The sequence below is a fragment of the Bombina bombina genome, chromosome 2 (genome assembly GCF_027579735.1).
Source record: "Bombina bombina isolate aBomBom1 chromosome 2, aBomBom1.pri, whole genome shotgun sequence".
Classification (NCBI taxonomy): Eukaryota; Metazoa; Chordata; class Amphibia; order Anura; family Bombinatoridae; genus Bombina; species Bombina bombina.
In genome coordinates, this window is record NC_069500.1 from 1,329,572,148 (window position 1) to 1,329,592,832 (window position 20,685).

General features: G+C 38.0%; 1 protein-coding gene and 1 long non-coding RNA gene across 2 annotated transcripts in view; one reads left to right on the forward strand and one right to left on the reverse strand.

Moving 5' to 3' along the window:
- MFSD10 (major facilitator superfamily domain containing 10) overlaps positions 1-20,685 on the forward strand; it is a 171,912-nt gene that overhangs the window by 43,985 nt on the left and 107,242 nt on the right.
- Positions 10,058-15,669, reverse strand: LOC128650335 (uncharacterized). Its single transcript, XR_008400739.1, has 3 exons — positions 15,501-15,669; positions 11,775-11,871; positions 10,058-10,161 (listed from the first exon to the last, which is right to left on the reverse strand). It is a non-coding gene; the product is annotated as an uncharacterized LOC128650335 (long non-coding RNA).

Below are 20,685 nucleotides of genomic sequence, written 5' to 3' on the forward strand. Positions count from 1 at the left end.
AAATAATTTAAAGGGATATGAAACCCAATTTTTTTCTTTCATGAGTCACATAGAGCATGCAATTTTAAGCAACTTTCTAATTTACTCCTATGATAATTTTTTTCTTTGTGTCTTGGTATCTTTATTTGAAAAAGCAGGAATGTAAGCTTAGGAGCCAGCCCATTTTTGGTTCAGCACCTGAGTAGCGCTGGTGAATAAATGTAGCAAAAAATCAGCAAGCGCTAACCAGGTGCTGATCCAAAAATGGCTGGCTCCTAAGCTTACATTCCTGGTTTGTTTTTTTTTAATAAAGATACCAGAGAACGAAGAAAAATTAATCATAGGAGTAATAGGTGGCCACATCAAAAATTGATAATTGGAGTAAAGTTGCTTAACCCCTTAACGACCAAGGACGTACGCCACACGTCCTCAAAAAAAAATACAGTTAATGACCGAGGACGTGTGGCGTACGTCCTTGGTCTGGAAAGCAGCTGGAAGCGATCCTGCTCGCTTCCAGCTGCTTTCCAGACCAAGGACGTACGCCACACGTCCTCGGTCATTAACTGTATTTTTTTTGAGGACGTGTGGCGTACGTCCTTGGTCGTTAAGGGGTTAAGCAACTTTACTCCAATTATCAATTTTTGATGTGGCCACCTATTACTCCTATTATTAATTTTCTTCGTTCTCTTGGTATCTTTATTAAAAAAAAACAAACAGGAATGTAAGCTTAGGAGCCAGCCATTTTTGGATCAGCACCTGGTTAGCGCTTGCTGATTTTTTGCTACATTTATTCACCAGCGCTACTCAGGTGCTGAACCAAAAATGGGCTGGCTCCTAAGCTTACATTCCTGCTTTTTCAAATAAAGATACCAAGACACAAAGAAAAAAATTATCATAGGAGTAAATTAGAAAGTTGCTTAAAATTGCATGCTCTATGTGACTCATGAAAGAAAAAAATTGGGTTTCATATCCCTTTAAATTATTTATGTCCTAATACATATTTATATGTTTTGAAGAATATTTTTTGCATTTATTCTCACCCACTATCTACTCATCTTAACTGGTAACCATTAATAAGGGGAGCCAAAATAACTAGAAATGTAATCCAAAACACAAACATGTCCATAGCTTGGCTCATTTACTAGTTAAATGGACATGAAACACACAATTTTTCTTCCATGATTCAGATAAAGTGTACAATTTTAAGAAGGTTTCCACTTCACTTATGTTATCAAATTTACTTTGTTCTGTGTTGAGAAAGCAGGTAGGTAGACTCAGGAGCATGCATGTGTTTGGAGCACTATATCGTAGCAGTTTTGCAAGGATGCTTTTAACAATGTTATAGATTGTGCAAACACTGCTAGTGTTCAAAAGCATTCTTGCAAAACTGCTGCTATAAAGTTCTCCAGGCACGCCTACCTACTGTAGGTATTATCTTTAACTAAGAATACCATGAGGAGTAAACTTGATCATAGAAGTAAAAGGGAAAGTTTCTTAAAATCACTTGCTCTATTTGAATCATGACTTCACATTTTTGGGTTTCATCTTCCTTTAAATGGACAATGTACTGCATTTTTTTCTTCGCTTTACTGTGTTCCCAGTCCTCTATTTTACATACTGGAGTGTATAATTTTAAATATTGCTCCTTAACGATTAGCGCCGTACCCTGTACGACGCTGGTCGTTATGCCCTTAAGGACCAGCTGCTGTTCTGGGCCTCTCTCTGACGCGAGCTCGCTAGAAATAGAGAAAAAGACGCTATTTCTGCATGACCCATGAGTGTGGCAGTGCAGAAATAGGCAGAATTACCATCGGGAGCAGTGGTGCCGACCGTTGGTGGTGTGGGAGGGTTAGGAGGGAGGTGGGTGGGCGGCCCCTCGCTGCAGAGGGGCAGAGAGGGTAGCGGGAGCGGATAGGAACGCTACAGAAAAATGTAATTTAGATCGGTCTGGCAGTGAGTGGGAAGGGAAGGAGGGAGGAGGCACTTTTAAGGTTATGGGGGGGGATTAGATCTGAGAGGTGGGTAGGGTGGGTAATGAGGGGGGGGGGCAACTACCCTACAGGAAAAATAATTTTTCAAAGTAGTATAAAAATAACATTTAAAAAATTGATTTAACTGGGTACTGGCAGACAGCTGCCAGTACCTAAGATGGCAGGAATTAGTTAGCAGGAGGAGGGGTTAGAGAGCGGGTTAGAGAGCTTTTTGGGAGGGATCAGGGAGGTGGGAAGGTAAGGGGGTAATCCTACACTAAGGTAAATAATAATAATAATTAAAAAAAAAAAGGTGTAAAACTGCATACTGGCAGACTGGGGTGACCAGTGGGGGAGGGGGGGGGAAGAGAGCTGTTTGAGAGGGGTCAGGTAGGGATCAGGGTGGCAAGTTTCAGGTGGGAGGCTAACCTCTACACTAAAGCTAAAATTAACCTTACAAAAGTGTGGTGAGCAGCTGCAATTAGCGGCCTTCTAATTACCAAAAAGGAATGCCAAGGCCATATATGTCTGCTATTTCTGAACAAAGGGGATCCCAGAGAAGCTTTTACAATCATTTGTGCCATGATTGCACAAGCAGTATGTAAATAATTTCAGTGAGAAAGCCAAATTTTGTGAAAAAGTTAATGTTTTTTTTTTTATTTGATCACATTTGGCAGAGAAACGGTGGCATGAAATATATCAAAATGGGCCTAGATCAATACTTTGGGTTGTCTACTAAAAAATATATATAGTTTTGATAGGTAAATAAAAAAAGGCTCTATTTCTGTTTAAATGTAGTGATGGCAAAAATACTAAAAATGCTCTGGTCTTTTGGGGAAGTCTGTCTGAACTGCCCGGTCAAAAAATCATTGGGTGCCGCCATGTTGAAACCAAGGTTTCCAAAGGGACAATTCTAAATGGGTCACTAGAATGTGCAGCAATTGGCTTTGTGGGATATAACACTTCCACTTAGAATAGAAATTGGAAATAATACAATTATCATTGTAAAAGAATGGGGACAAATTTTAGTAACACTGCCCCAAAAGTGTATAATTTGATTTCCTATTAAACCTATATATGCTTTTTTTTTTTACTAATATGATATATCTCTTATATCACACTTTAGCCTATAGGTGGTGCTTCCATTTTTCTATTCATTATTAAAAATAATGTGGACAAAATAAAAAAAAAATTAAAGAAATATTACAAATTTTCTAATAGACATAAATATTTTACAATACAATTCTAATGCGTTTATTGTCCCCTTAAAGCAGCGGTTCCCAACCTGTGGTACTTGTACCCCTGGGGTACTTGGCAGACCAGTTGGGGTACTCAAAAATATTGTTGGTAATGGCGGAAGATCCGGGGGGAGGCACACTCAATGGGTCATCAACTAATAACCATCGTGGAACTGTGGAAGGAAGGAGCGTTCAGCCGGAAAATGACAAGTGAAGTCCTGGCCTGGCATATAGGCAGATGGGAGCCCCTGCACCTGAAATATGTGGACCGGGTGTGGATGACTCCGGTCCACATATTAATGATCACCCTGTCACCAGACAGCTTAGCCTCCTGCTTCACCCACCCCCGTGCACAAAATGTTGACTGCGAGTGCACAGTTAGAAACAGCACTGCAGCAGCATAGCTGCGTAGACACGTGTGGTAGAGCTGTGGAGGTTGCGAGTCACACAGGCGAGGTGGGTCTGCATCCCCAAATAAGTTATAGTCAGTGCTGGTAAGTACTAATGCTAGTGCTTGCTTGAGTCAGATTGCTTCACTTCCAACTAAAAACGTCCATAGTGGCTGGGTGGTTTATATCGATCTGATCTCACAAATTAAAATATTTATTTTTCTGATCATTACGCTTTGACTCCCCCCCCAGGGCCGTGTTTAGGGGCAACCAGGCAGCTGCCAGGGGCGCCAGCCACACAGCAGGGCTCCTTCTGAGAATGAGATCTGAGCTTTAATCCTGTTGATACACGTACAGTCGTATGCCATTCAGATATAGCTTGCCTCCCCTATAAAAAAAAGCGCTTCCTTTATTTTGAGGGATGGGTGTGGGTAACAAAGAGAGGGGGAACTCATAAATGAAAAGCCTAATCAAGGGGTACGGGAGAGAAAAAAAGTTGGGAACCGCTGCCTTAAAGGAACACTAAAGTCATAATTAAACTCATGACATTCATGATTCAGATAAAGCATAGAATTTTAAATAACTTTCCAATTCACTTCTATTATATAAATGTGCACAATATTTTACACCCTTTCTGAGGCACAAGCTCCTACTGAGCATGTGCAAGATTTCACAGAATATACATATATGCATTCTGTGATTGGCTGATGGCTGTCACACGATGAAGTGAATGGAAAAATAGAACTAACTTTAAAGGGACAGTCAAGACCAAAAAAAAAAAAACTTTCATGATTCAAAAAGGGCGTGTAATTTTAACCCCTTAGTGACCAGACTATTTATCAATTCTCTTACCATTAAGGTTCTGCCGCGTTTGTGTTTAGATGTAATTTTCCTCTTACTCATTTAATGTACCCACACATATTATATACCGTTTTTCTGGCCATTAAATGGACTTTCTAAAGATACCATTATTTTCATCATATCATATAATTTACTATAAAATGTTTTTATAAAATATGAAAAAAAAGAAAAAAAACACAATTTTTCTAACTTTGACCCCCAACATCTGTTACACAAATAAATTTAAAAAAAATCAGTTTTCTGTAGTGTGGCTGCCCCCCCTCAATACCGATCCCTCTCCCTCCTTCCCTTTCACTATTGATGTTCCATAGTGTAGTGGTCCCTCCCGCCCCAGCACGCGCTCCCTCCGCGTGTGTGAATGCCCCCCCCGGGCACGCTGCCAGACGCATCAGCCTCACTGTCGGGAAATCGGCTACCAGCAATGTGTCATGCTGCTCCTCCGGTCTCAGGTCCCGTAATGCTTCAGGCGCACAGCGATGATGTCATCGCTGCACACCCTGTCTTCCCCTGATGCCGGTCCAGATCTCACCTGTGCTCTCCTTGGCGCGAATCCTACTCCTATGTAAGTACCTCAGTTGCCCAAGTATAGGTGTTACTGTGTGTCTCCTGGGTGCTTAATTACTACTGAATTGCTGGATTGCCTTATCGTTACTGAACTCTGCCTGTCTGACCACTCTGCTGTTTAATCCCATGAATTGCCTTATCGTTACTGAACTCTGCCTGTCTGACCACTCTGCTGTTTAATCCCATGAATTGCCTTATCGTTACTGAACTCTGCCTGTCTGACCACTCTGCTGTTTAACCCCATGAATTGCCTTATCGTTACTGAACTCTGCCTGTCTGAACCCTCTGCTGTTTAACCCCTGAATTGCCTTATCATTACTGAACTCTGCCTGTCTGACCACTCTGCTGTTTAACCCCTGAATTGCCTTATCGTTACTGAACTCTGCCCACTCTGCTATTTAACCCCTGAATTGCCTTTTCATTACTGAACCCTGCCTGTCTGACCACTCTGTTGTTTAACCCCTGAGCCTTATCGTTACTGAACTCTGCCTGTCTGACCACTCTGCTGTTTAACCCCTGAATTGCCTTATCGTTACTGAACTCTGCCTGTCTGACCACTCTGCCTGCTTAACCCCTGAATTGCTGGATTGCCTTATTGTTAATGAACTCTTCCTGACTGACCACTCTGCCTGCTTAAGCCCTGAATTGCCTTTCTGTTGCCAAACTCTGTCTGTCTCTGACCATTCTTTGCCTTACTCTTATTTCCATGAAGGACTACCCTGTCTACCGTGAGTACTGCTTACCTCATTTGTTAAACTCTCACTTTGTTCTGTGATATTTCCTTATCCTTCCGCTTGACACTGGGATTAGAAGACTACTGGCCAAGTTTGGTCTGATAGGGAAATATCTCACGAGCATTACACGATGGGCCGCCCACCCGCCTCCCTGCAAGCCCTCCCACGCCACCAACGATCGGCACCATCGCTGGCCGATGCAGAGAGGGTTTGCTTCAAAAGGGTATTGCACGATGCCTCAATATTGAGGCATAGCTGCAATACCCTGAAAGTGTCTGGAAACGATCAGCTTCCACCGCTTGAAACCCCAGAGGATGTGCCAGGCACGTCCTTGGTCATTAACTGACACTTTTTGTAGGCCGTGCCTGGCACGTCCTTGGTCGTTATGATTCAGATAGGGCATGCAATTTTCAACAAGTTTCCAATATACTTTTATCATCAAATTTGCTTTGTACTCTTAGTATTCTTTGTTGAAAGCTAAACCTAGGTAGGCTTATATGCTAATTTTCTAAGCCCTTGAAGGTCGCCACTTTTCATTTTGACATTTTTTACAGCTAAAAGCGCTAGTTCATGTGTGCCATATAGATATTATTGTTCTCACTCCCGTGGAGTTACCTAGGAGTCATCACTAATTGGTTTAAGTTCAAGTCTGTCAATAGAACTGAAACAATTGACAGGGCAGTCAGCAGAGGCTTAGATACAAGGTAATCACAGAGGTAAAAAGTATATTAATATAACAGTGTTGGTTATGCAAAACTGGGGAATGGAAAATAAAGGGATTATCTACCTTTTTAAACAATAAACATTCTGGAGTAGACTGTCCCTTTAACCTTTAGTTGGTATTTAAAGGCTAAATTTTGCAAAACCACATCTGAAGTTTCCCAAAAGCATGTTGCAAAAGGTGTTCTGGTCTGATGAAACCAAAGTTGAACTTTTTGGCCATAATTCCAAAAGATATGTTTGGCGCAAAAACAACACTGGATATCACCAAAAGAACACCATACCCACAGTGAAGCATGGTGGTGTCAGCATCATGCTTTGGGCTGTTTTTCTTCAGCTGGAACTGGGGCCTTAGTCAAGGTAGAGGGAATAATGAATAGTTCCAAATACCAGACAATATTGGCACAAAACCTTCAGGCTTCTGGTAGAAAGAGGAACTTCATCTTTCAGCATGACAACGACCCAAAGCATACATCCAAAGCAACAAAGGAATGGCTTCACCAGAAGAAGATTAAAGTTTTTGGATGGCCCAACCAGAGCCCAGACCTGAATCCAATTCAAAATCTGTGGGGATCTGAAGAGGGCTGTGCACAGAGATGCCCTCGCATTCTGACAGATTTAGAGTGTTTTTGCAAAGAAGAGTGGGCAAATCTTGCCAAGTCAATATGTGCCATGCTGGAAAACTCATACCCAAAAATACTGAGGGCTGTAATAAAATCAAAGGGTGCTTGAACAAAGTATTAGTTTAAGGGTGTTCACACTTATGCAACCATATTATTTTATTTTTTTATTTTTATTTCCCTTTACCTAAAAGATTTCAGTTTGTTTTTCAATTGAGTTGTACAGTTTATAGGTCACATTAAAGGTGGAAAAAGTTCTGAAATGATTTATCTTTGTCTCATTTTTTTACATCACAGAAACCTGACATTTTAACAGGGGTGTGTAGACTTTTTATATCCACTGTACACATATATAGACATATATAAATACATACATATACATCTTTAGACATGTATATGTATGTATGTCTATGTTAAAGTCCTTTGCCCTCGCAAAATGCAAATATTTGCATTCCACTCCTAATCTAGCCCTTATATGGGCATGTGATTGCGAGCAATTAACTGAAGCTTCAATCTGCAAAAAGAGATATTTCATATACAAAAATAAACCTAAGAGCAATTATCCACATATTTTATAATCTGCAGCTACTATCACAAGACAATTGGAAAACAAATTCTACAGTACATTGTCCCTTTAATAATTACCAGGATACCACCCCTAGCCTTCTATCCTTTCATAGAGATTGAAATGAGCTGTTGGGGTAAAGGGTAAGTCGTCAGTTTCTGTCCATTCTCCCTAGATAAGTATTCTCTAGCTTGATAAGTATTTACTAGGATATGAGCCAAAAGATAGAAATTCTGTATTTTGGATTTAATTTCTGGATTTTTAAATGCAAATGAATTTAAAGGGACGTTCCGGTCAAAATTTAAATGCACATAGATGAATTACATCTTTGATTAGAAACATATTTGCAATATACATGTATTGGCAAAAATGCTTCTAGTTAAAGATATTACTGTTTTAGTGTTAGCATTTTCCCTGCACGTGCATGTGACGCATAGCTAGATATTCTTAATACACCACCATTTTAAATACTGAAGCTGCTCAGAGCACAAGTGGGGCTGGTATCATGTCAGCAATTAACAAATTAAGTCATTACCAGATGGTACAAGCACCTTAGGCTCTCTGAGTAAGTGCTGTATTTAAAATGCTGGTGCACGGTGCATATTTACATACACTTTTGAAATAGTTATAGTTTTTATTAAAATCATTTTTGCTAATACAAATATATTACAAAACTGTTTCTTTTCAAACCTGAAATACATCCGGGTGGAATATCCCTTTAATAAAGTTACTTGTGAAAACATGCCCCATAAATGAGCTATATCCTTTTCTTATTTATTCACTGCCCATATTGGGGTAAATGAGTGAGACTATGGCCACACATTTAAGAAGCAGAAACTTCTTATTTTGTATCTGCGCCCTCAGAGAACCTCGCTCATTCGGTTTGATTGACATTTCCTGTTCTAGTGCATTTGGTTGTGCAGGAGCAGGGGGCAGCATTGCACAAGGAAACTCTTCTGCAATGTTAAAGGGACAGTAAATTCAAGATTAAACTTTCATAATTCTGATAGAGCAAGCAATTTTAAACAACTTTTTTACTTCTGTTATCAAATTTGCTTTGTTCTCTTGATATCTTTCCTTTAAAGGGATAGGAAAGTCAAAATTAAACTTGCCTGATTCAAATAGAGCAGGTAATTTTAAGGCACTTTTAAATTCACTTCTATTTTCAAATATACTTTGTTCTTTTAGTATCCCTTGTTGAAAAAGAATACGCACATATCCTACACTAGTGGGAGCTGCTGCTGATTGGTGCCTGCACACATTTGTCTCTTGTGATTGGCTAACTAGATGTGATCAGCTAGCGGCCAGTAGTGCAATGCTGTTCCTTCAGCAAAGGATAACAAGAGAATGAAGCAAATTTGATAATAGAAGTAAATTGGGAAGTTGGGTAAATAGTATGCCCTATCTGAATAATGAGAGAAAAAAATTGGGTTTAGTATCCCTTTAAGAATAAAACAAGGTAGACTCAAAAGAGCTCAGGGCTGTGCACGTGTCTTTAGTGTATTGCAACATTATTTGTAGCTTTGTTATACAATGTTGCAAAAACACTGCTCCCATAGAGTACTAAAACACGTGCACACTCCTGAGCTCTTATGAGCCTGTCTAGTTTTTACTCTTCAATAAAAGATCAAAAGAATGAAGAAAATTTGATAAAAGAAGTAAATTGGAAAGTTGTTTAAAATTACATGCTCTGTCTGAATCATGAAAGTTTAATTTTGATAATTTAGTGTCATTTTAAATTTCGCCACAAGATGCGTCTTCGCAAGTGGTGATTGTAGGCGGAGAGATTCACTACTTGCGAATGTCTTTCTGCAATGCTGATACATTTTGCCCATTATCTACTTTACGTGATTCTGATATTTTACAGTATTATTTCTGAGAAATGCACTAGTATAATACTGATATATCGGCTAAAAATCCATCTAAAATATCATCAATATTTCCTTAAAAACTAACACTGAACATCATTTAGTTAAAGGGACATGAAACCCAAAATTTGTATTTTATGATTCAGATAGATAATACAATTTTAAACAACACTCCAATTTAGTTCTATTATCTAATTTGTTTTATTCTTTAAATATCCTTTGTGGAAGAAATGGCAATGCACATGGGTGAGCCAATCACATGAGGCATCTATGTGCAGCCCCCAATCAGCAGCTACTAAGTCTATTTAGATATGCTTTTCAACAAAGGATATCAAACTAATGAAGCAAAATAGGTAAAAGAAGTAAATAGGAAAGTTGTTTAAAACTGCATGCTCTTTCTAAATCATAAAAGAAAATAAATTGTGTTTCCTGTCCCTTTAAGGAAAAAAGAACAAAGATGGCCACCAAAAGACTATGCTTATATTAGTATATAGTCTTTAAAAATGTACTTTTCATATAAATGTGATTTTAAGATAAAAGCAATCATACCACTGTTATCATGAGCGCTCTCCTTCTTCCTATGTAATCAGAGGCTGCGCCTGTGAGCGGAGAACTAATAAACTGCAGTAGGGAGAAGATGGAGCCAATCAGTCCTGCAACATAATGAGAGTTGTATTACAGACAACAACATTCTAAACGACATTATGTAATTAGTATTCATATTTTTATAGGGGACTATTAAAGGGACATTAAACACTAAATAAATGCTAGATAGAATGATGCAAGTAAGAGAGATAAGTCTGAGAATAACAAGTACTGTAGATGTGTTTTTTAAAGTTTCATTAGCTTTGTAAATATTGACAAAATAAGTGTAAAGTTTTAGTGTCTATAAAACAATGGGAGCGGCCATGTTGTAACTTAGGTTACGTTCTCTGCTGTGGCCAATTAGAGACAGTTATAAATAGGTCACTAGAGTGTGCAGCCAATGGCTGTGTGGAATATTACAGTGCTCTGCACTTCTATCTCTAACAGGAACTGAAAAGCTCAACATTTCAAAATGTAATTACAGGAAAAGGGGACAAAATAAATAATGAAGGTATACTGCAGAGGTTTTTTGTCTATTTATGATTTATCATTTATATTAACATCTCAAAGTATGTAATGTCCCTTTAACATAACAGAGCATTTTCTTTTTGCACTTTTGAAACATATTTTTTTTGTTCATGATTCAGATACAGCATGCAATTTTAAACACATTACTGATTTACTTCTATTATCAAATGTTCTTCATTCTCTTGGTATATTTTGTTGAAAAGCAGGGCTGCAAGCCCAGGAGCCGGCCCATTTCTGGAGCACTATATGGCAGCAGTTTTGCAAGATGTTATCCATTTGCAAGAGCACTAGATGGCAGCACTATTTTCTGCCATATTGTGCTCCAGATGCCTACCTAGTATCTCTTCAACACAGAATATCATGGGAACAAATTTGATAACTGAAGTAAATTGGAAACTTTTTTAAATGATTTGTTCTGTCTGAATCACAAAAGAGGGTTTTGTATCCCTTTAAATTATTATTTATATTTTTATTTGTCATTTGGAAAAGATGCTTTTGCCTGCTGAAGCCACCACCTGTATTGTAACATTTCAAAACTGCAACATGTAAACAAGAGGCAGCAGCAAAAATAAACCCCCATTGTGGGGGGAGCCAAATCTGAAAGGGTGTTCCTGCAACAGCTTTGAATACAATCAACACTTATTAGCCTCTAGTTTCGGTACATAGTTTAAAATACAGGTAAAAAAAATGAAATTACATTGCAAAGTTCTTGTTTTATTTACTGCACATAAGTAAACACTTAAAGGAACATTAAGTACAGTCAAAATGCATAATAAAAAGACAATGCAAAAGCACATAGTCTGAATTTCAAATGAGTAGCAGATTTTTTTTTCTGACAAATTTGAAAATGAATCCCTCCTGCATCATGTGATAGCCATTAACCAGTCACAAAATGCATGTACCTATCCTGTAAATTATTGCACATGCTCAGTAGGAGTTTGTGCCTCAGAAAGCGTGCATAAAAAAGATTGTGTGCATTTTGATAATAAAAATTAATTGGTATGTAGTTTAAAATTGTGTTCTCATCTGAATCATGAAAGTTTAATTTTGACTTTAGAGCCCCCTTTAATGTTAAAGTCAGTTTAGGGTAAGATTTCAATTCTTCACAAAGAGAGACCTTGCTCACTGTATCATACAAAGTGAGATCACATACCTCCAAACAATACGCTGTTATATTTTCTCTCCGGAGGCACGCCCACAGATGAAGCAAACCAATCAACTGTCTGTTGCAATGTCTGATAAAGGTTGTCCTAGTTTGGAAGACAAATGCATTTAATCATAGTAAAGTTGTAGATAGCAAAACCTTTTAGTGACCTAACTGATCAGTTTAGCAACATGATTGCTGCTACTGAGTAAAGCTTTAACTATGCATTTAACCCTTCTATAATGTTTAACACACAGACCCCAAGTAAATTTTGTTCATGAATAAAATTACAGCATTTTATGTTTGCGCTAAAAAGTCCCATTAAGTCAATAATAAAAATTTAGGTGAACTGGCGAAAATAATAAATTACCATTACAGCGTTAATGTAATAAGGTTCATAGCATATTTATTATTAAAAAAATGCATTTAATATTTATTGTAATAACTTGTTTTGTGTTTTATTTAGAAATACCCATCTATGAGGATGATACCGTTAACCCTACACTTTCTGTGAACCTGAAAAGAAAGTCCTACTTATGAGTGTGTAGCTAATAGTTTCCTTTGCTGGACAGTTTTTGTAAGTTTTTCTCTTCTGTTAAAATCACCATGAAATGATTTTCCAGTTAGCTTTTTTTAGAATTCAATGGCTGTTTCATTTAAAGGGACAAGACATTTAAAATAAAACTGACGATTCAGCCAGAACATGCAATTTTAAGACACCTTGATATTTTTATATATAAAAAAGTCTAGTAAAACAACTTTACAATATACTTTTATTATTTGTTTGTCCTTTTCATGTAATTAATCTCTGAAAATTAGGATTTTCTAATGTTGAGAACTTGAAATGTACCCTGCTCACTCAATAAAGTCAAACCTGCTTTATCTATCCCTAGATGGCTTCAGCAGATAACAGCTACAAAACAATGCATTTTATACTAACATAATGACCGTGGCTATCCTTGTTTGCATTCTCGTGGTAGCCAGTTATTGAAGAGAATACTCAGGATAGGCTAAAGAACATCAATGCACTTCTGGGAAATAGCTGGTGTTCAGCTAGCTCCTAGTAATAAATTGCTGCTCCTGTGTCTACATTTCAACAAAGGATACCAACAGAATAAAGTAAATTTGACAATAGAATTAAATTAAAAAGTTGTTTAACATTGAATGCGCTATCTGAATCATGAAATCAGATCAGTAATAATACAGCACTAATATTGCTATTAGATAAATATAATAACCAGGAGAAGTGTTAGGGACAGTATGTGAGTTCAATGACTCCTGCAATATATTTTAAGATATTTTTGATAATTCGGTATTTAGAGGAACATGAAACCCACGTGTTTTTCTTTCATGATTCAGATAGAGCATAAATATTTAAATAACTTTCCAATTTACTTCTATTATCACATTTTCTTCATTCGTTTGGTATCCTTTGTTGAAGGAGCAGCAATGCATTATTGGGAGCTAGCTGAACACATTGCAAGAGCCAATGAAAAGAAGCATATTTGTGCAGCCATTAAAGGACCAGTAGATACCGATTTGCATAATCAACAAATCCATGATAAAAAGACAATGCAATATCACTTAGGGGGCGATTTATCAAGCTGAGGCGGACAGGGGCGCACATGTCCGCCGCAGCTCGTCCCTAGCGGAATTCAGCATGGCACACAAGCGCTATTTTGCGCTCGCATGCAATCCCACCCCTGCCTGCGCATAGCCAATAACACGCAGGCAGGAGCTGTCAATCTCCCCGGTCGGACTAGACCGCGGAGATTGAATTTTGCCACATTCGAGGTGGCAAAAGGTTAGGAAAGCAGCGGTCTGATGACCACTGCTTGTTAAATACGGTGTGCAGGTTCTCTTTGATAAATCGACCCTTAGTATGAACTTCAAATGAGTAGTAGATTGTTTTCTGGCAAATTTCAAAGTTTAGTATATTTCCACTTCCCTTATGCAGCCATCAGCCAATAACATATGCATATACGTATATATTTTATTAGTTTTTGCACACGCTCAGTAGAAGCTGGTAACTCAAAAAGTGTAAATATAAAAAGACTGTGCACATTTTTCCTCACTGGAACTCAACGTGCGTGAGCACAGTGTTATCTATATGACAAAAGTGAACTAACACCCTCCAGTGGTGAAAAACTGTCAAAATGCCCTGAAAGAAAAGGCGGCCTTTAAGGGCTTAGAAATTAGCATATGAACCTCCTAGGTTTAGCTTTTAACTAAGAATACCAAGAGAACAAAGCAAAATTAGTGATAAAAGTAAATTGGAAAGTTGTTTAAAATTGCATGCTCTATCTGAATCATTAAAGTTTCATTTGACCTGAGTGTCCCTTTAATCAGAAGCTAGTTCCCATCCCAGTAGTGTGTTGCTGCTGCTGAGCCTACCTAAGTATGCTTCTCAACAAAGGATACCAAGAGAACAAAGTAAATTAGATACTGAAAGTAAATTGGAAAGTTGTTTAAATTTGCATGGTCTGCTGAACCATGAAATAAAATTGTTGGTTCATGTCCCTTTAAAGAGACATTACAGCATTTCCCTTTCTTGTGTTTTTATCCTTGCATGGTGTCACTAACAACCAATACTGTTGTAGGAGTTGTCCCTATAAACCACTGAACAAACCTGATCTGCTTCCTTTTTAGTGTCAAACTAAAGTAAAACAGAGGTAAGAATTTCGATTTTCAGCAGATGGGTATAAATTCAGCCTCTTTCCTATATTAAAGAGTTAATTACTAATATTTCACTACTGACTAGTCATTTTTTGATTGATTAGCTAATGTAACATTTTCAACTACTCTATTAGACAAGAGATACATATCTATATATAGTTAGCACTCACATTCGTCTTGCTCTAGTGATCCAGTATAGATGGTCAGCTTAACAGACAGACAGTCAGACAAGCAGATGGACAGATACATATTATATATATATATATATTATATATAATAATATATATATATAGTTGGCACTCACATTTGACTTGCTGTAGTGTTCCAGTATAGATGGTCAGATAGAAAGACAGCAGGCAGGCAGACAAACAGATGGACAAATAGATATGATAGATATATAATATATATATATAAATATTACTGTATATACATAGTTGGCACTCACATTTGTCTTGCTGTAGTGCTCCAGTATAGATGGTCAGCTAGACAGACAGGCAGAGACAGACAGTCAAATAGACAGACTGACAGATAGATATGAGATTTATTATATAATATAGTTGGCACTCACATTTGTCTGCTGTAGTGCTCCAGTATAGATGGTCAGCTAGACAGACAGGCTGACAGATATACAGATAGATATGATTATATATAATATATATAGTTGGCACTCACATTTGTCATGCTGTAGTGTTCCAGTATAGATGGTCAGCTAGACAGACAGGCAGATAGACAGACAGACAGGCTGACAGATATACAGATAGATATGATATATATATATATATTTATATATATATTATATATTATATATATATATATATAGTTGGCACTCACATTTGTCTTGCTGTAGTGTTCCAGTATAGATGGTCAGATAGACAGACAGACAGACAGGCTGACAGATATACAGATAGATATGATATATATATATTAGTTGGCACTCACATTTGTCATGCTGTAGTGTTCCAGTATAGATGGTCAGCTAGACAGACAGGCAGATAGACAGACAGACAGGCTGACAGATATACAGATAGATATATATATATATATATAGTTGGCACTCACATTTGTCTTGCTGTAGTGTTCCAGTATAGATGGGAAGAGCGGAAGGATCAATGTGAATCCTAATAGATCAATCAGTAATGCTAAAAAGACCACTGTTATGACTCTGTGAGATCTCTGGTCAGCTGCTGTACAGTCTCCATAGTTTTGTGCTTGATCCTTGCCTCCTCCTCCGGTCCCTCTTGACTCTACAAAAGTGAATAAAAACACAGCTAAGATCTCATCTAGTTCAGACATTCACCTCCCACACACACCAACAACAAAGCGAGCAATGGTGCTGATTCATTCTAGGCACTTCTGTGCTCTAACAAGTTACAAGTTCAGTTAAGCAACAGGCCCTGGTAATGAAGTAATGTTAGAGCATCTAATCCCTCTATGTTCCTGTTTCAGGCCTGCTTACAAAATACTTTGTCTTTAAAAGCCTAAAGAAGTTTATTTGCCAACACCTAGAGTTTCAAGATCTTATCAAACACAGAAGAAGAGGGCTTACAATTAGGATATGGTAAAGAAATATTAGCTTATATGTGCAGTCAACTATACTGCCTAGCAATTTCCCATAGTTGTTAAAGGGACATTATAGTATAACAATAACATGCTCTAATCCGTGCATGATTTTAAGACTATCGACCCAACTCTACTATGTGTTTAATTCCCACAAGGGGTTAAACACACAGTAGAAGTACTGTTTGGGACTCTCAGAGCACTGCTGGTCCTGAGCAGAAAGCACTGCAGGGCAGTTCCACATCTGAGTCATGCGACAATCGCTGCTAATTGGATCAGCAGTGTTTTCGGCTAGGACCAGCAGTGCTCTGCGAGTCTGAACGTTATTTCTGCTGTGTGTTTAACCCCTTTGCGAGGGTTAAACCACAGTCTAGGGTCGATAGTCTTAAAAATTACATGCTGTAACAGATTAGAGCACATCATTTTTTTTAACTATAATGGCCCTTTAAAAAGTTCAATATTTAAATGTGATTTTTGTGCTAAAAGTTAATTAAAGCTGTCTCATTTCTATTTTACAAACGACAGAAATCTTAATTGTTAAACTACAGCACTGATATTACTTTAGAATTTACATTTTCACAACTTACTTAAAGTGAAAGTCATATCTAAAGGATGAAGCAAATGAGATAATAGAAGTAAATTGGAATGTTGTTTAAAATTGTATTTTTTATCTGTATCATGAAAGAAAAATTTAAGGATGTTTACTATGAAATATCACGAGAGTGAAATCTTATGAGATCACAGCAAAGCTAAAAGCATGACCTCAGCACTGCTGATGCTGATTGGCTATTGTTTTTTTGTTGTTGCTTTTTTTTTAAACGTGCAGCTGGACAGCAGCTGAAGTATAACTGTTCACAGAGCACTTACTCTGGTGATCTGAAGACATTTTGAGGTAAAATATTTACTTCCTTATTTACATAGAGATGTTCAGGTGATATTTTCATGTCAGCATTTTACAGTTATGCTGCATCACTTTCAAGTGATTTAGCATATGAGTATTATGTCCATTTAAATCCCTCCCATCTTCAGTCATATGTATAACAAAGTAGATGGAGGAAACAGAAAAGCAGGAAAGACATAACTGGTAAAATGAAGTGCAAAACAAGTAAAAGGGTGGGGCTTGTGGACTCACCGTCATGAGATAGGGGGAGTCCACAAGACGTCAACTGTGGGAATCTATACCCATTCATTGACATCTACAAGAAAACCATGTAATAGGGGGGACACATGTTAAAACAGGTACGTTACTGACCAGACGCTATTGCTCACAGAATGTTCTGCCAAAAGCAGCCTCACAAGAGGCATACACATAGGGTTGCCACCTTTTGCCCAGCTATTACCTGGACACTAAAGGTACAGGGTTTAGGGGTGTGGCACGTGGGTGTGTCCTTATATGTGAAGGTTGCACAAATAAAAAAACATATGCATATACACATACACTTAAATATTTTATGCTTTGATGAACACTGTAGTGACCCACACCTTTACTCTGATTAGGGAACAACAGAAAATCAGCAATATAAACCACAGTACCCCAGGGTAAAGTTTGAGGTAGAAGTGTAAAATGGTGTGTGTTTGTGTATGTGTATATATATATATATATATATATATATATACACACACACACACTCAGGCATTCCTCATTTTATTGCGCTTTATTGTTTTTCACAGATATTGCTCTTTTTACAAATTGATGGTTTGTGACAACCCTGTGTCGAGCAAGTCTATCGGAGCCATTTTTCATATATATATATATAAAAACACATAAACACAAATGAATACAAATCTATACACACCTATATATACACATACCACCAGCAAAAAGATTATGACTCACTAAAGGCTCATATGATGTATTTTTTAATTAAGGTATGTACATTGTTTTCTTAGACATAATGCTATTGCACACTTAATTGACTACAGTATAGTGTAAAAAAATCTTTTATATGCACTGGGAAACAAAAAAAATAGCGTGACTCACTTTATGGCTATATTCGCTTTATTGCGGTGGTCTGGATATCATAAATAAATCACATACGGCTAGATTTAGAGTTTTGTCGGTAACGACCCGAAAAGCTAACGCCGGCTTTTTTCTGGCCGCACCATAAAAATAACTCTGGTATTGAGAGTCCACATAAAGGCTGCGTTAGGCTCCAAAAAAGGAGCAAAGAGCATATTTAACGCAGCTTCAACTCTCGATACCAGAGTTGCTTACGCAAGCGGCCAGCCTCAAAAACGTGCTTGTGCACGATTCCCCCATAGAAAACAATGGGGCTGTTTGAGCTGAAAAAAAACCTAACACCTGCAAAAAAGCCGCGTTCAGCTCCTAACGCAGCCCCATTGTTTGCTATGCGGAAACACTTCCTACGTCTGCACCTAACACTCTAACATGTACCCCGAGTCTAAACACCCCTAACCTTACACTTATTAACCCCTAATCTGCCGCCCCCGCTATCGCTGACCCCTGCATATTATTATTAACCCCTAATCTGCCGCTCCGTAAACCGCCGCTACTTACATTATCCCTATGTACCCCTAATCTGCTGCCCTAACATCGCCGACCCCTATATTATATTTATTAACCCCTAATCTGCCCCCCACAACGTCACCTCCACCTGCCTACACTTATTAACCCCTAATCTGCCGAGCGGACCTGAGCGCTACTATAATAAAGTTATTAACCCCTAATCCGCCTCACTAACCCTATAATAAATAGTATTAACCCCTAATCTGCCCTCCCTAACATCGCCGACACCTAACTTAAATTATTAACCCCTAATCTGCCGACTGGAGCTTACCGCTATTCTAATAAATGTATTAACCCCTAAAGCTAAGTCTAACCCTAACACTAACACCCCCTAAGTTAAATATAATTTACATCTAACGAAATTAATTATCTCTTATTAAATAAATTATTCCTATTTAAAGCTAAATACTTACCTGTAAAATAATCCGATCAGCCAATAGAATGCGAGCTCAATCTGATTGGCTGATTGGATCAGCCAATCGGATTGAACTTGATTCTGATTGGCTGATTCCATCAGCCAATCAGAATATTCCTACCTTAATTCCGATTGGCTGATAGAATCCTATCATCCAATCGGAATTCGAGGGATGCCATCTTGGATGACGTCCCTTAAAGGAACCGTCATTCTTCAGTTGGACGTCGCCGGAAAAAGATGGGTCCGCGGTGGAGGTCTTCAGGATGGAGCCGGTCGTCATCGGATGAAGATAGAAGATGCCGCTTGGATCAAGATGGTTGCCGGTCCGGATCGCCTCTTCTTCCCGGATAGGATGAAGACTTTGGAGCCTCTTCTGGACCTCTTCAGCCACCGGATGATGGATCGCCAGCCCCCGCTTGGGTTGGATGAAGATTTTGGAGCCAGGACGGATCGGTGATACCTGGTGAGGTGAAGACAAGGTAGGATGATCTTCAGGGGCTTAGTGTTAGGTTTATTTAAGGGGGGTTTGGGTTAGATTAGGGGTATGTGGGTGGTGGGTTGTAATGTTGGGGGGGGGGTATTGTATGTTTTTTTTTACAGGCAAAAGAGCTGAACTTCTTGGGGCATGCCCCACAAAGGGCCCTGTTCAGGGCTGGTAAGGTAAAAGAGCTTTGAACTTTAGTAATTTAGAATAGGGTAGGGCATTTTTTATTTTGGGGGTCTTTGTTATTTTATTAGGGGGCTTAGAGTAGGTGTAATTAGTTTAAAATTGTTGTAATATTTTTCTTATGTTTGTAAATATTTTTTTATTTTTTGTAACTTAGTTCTTTTTTATTTTTTGTACTTTAGTTAGTTTATTTCATTGTAGTTATTTGTAGGAATTGTATTTAATTTATTTATTGATAGTGTAGTGTTAGGTTTAATTGTAGGTAATTGTAGGTATTTTATTTAATTAATTTAATGATAGTATAGTGTTAGGTTTAATTGTAACTTAGGTTAGGATTTATTTTACAGGTAATTTTGTAATTATTTTAACTAGGTAACTATTAAATAGTTCTTAACTATGTAATAGCTATTGTACCTGGTTAAAATAATTACAAAGTTGCCTGTAAAATAAATATTAATCCTAAAATAGCTACAATGTAATTATAATTTATATTGTAGCTATATTAGGATTTATTTTACAGGTAAGTATTTAGCTTTAAATAGGAATAATTTATTTAATAAGAGTTAATTAATTTCGTTAGATGTAAATTATATTTAATTTAGGGGGGTGTTAGGGTTAGACTTAGCTTTAGGGGTTAATACATTTATTAGAATAGCGGTGAGCTCCGGTAGGCAGATTAGGGGTTAATAATTGAAGTTAGGTGTCGGCGATGTTAGGGAGGGCAGATTAGGGGTTAATACTATTTATTATAGGGTTAGTGAGGCGGATTAGGGGTTAATAACTTTATTATAGTAGCGGTGCGGTCCGCTCGGCAGATTAGGGGTTAATAAGTGTAGGCAGGTGGAGGCGACGTTGAGGGGGGCAGATTAGGGGTTAATAAATATAATATAGGGGTCGGCGGTGTTAGGGGCAGCAGATTAGGGGTACATAAGGATAACGTAGGTGGCGGCACTTTGCGGTCGGCAGATTAGGGGTTAATAAGTGTAGGTAGCTGGCGGCGACGTTGTGGGGGGCAGATTAGGGGTTAATAAATATAATATAGGGGTCGGCGGTGTTAGGGGCAGCAGATTAGGGGTAC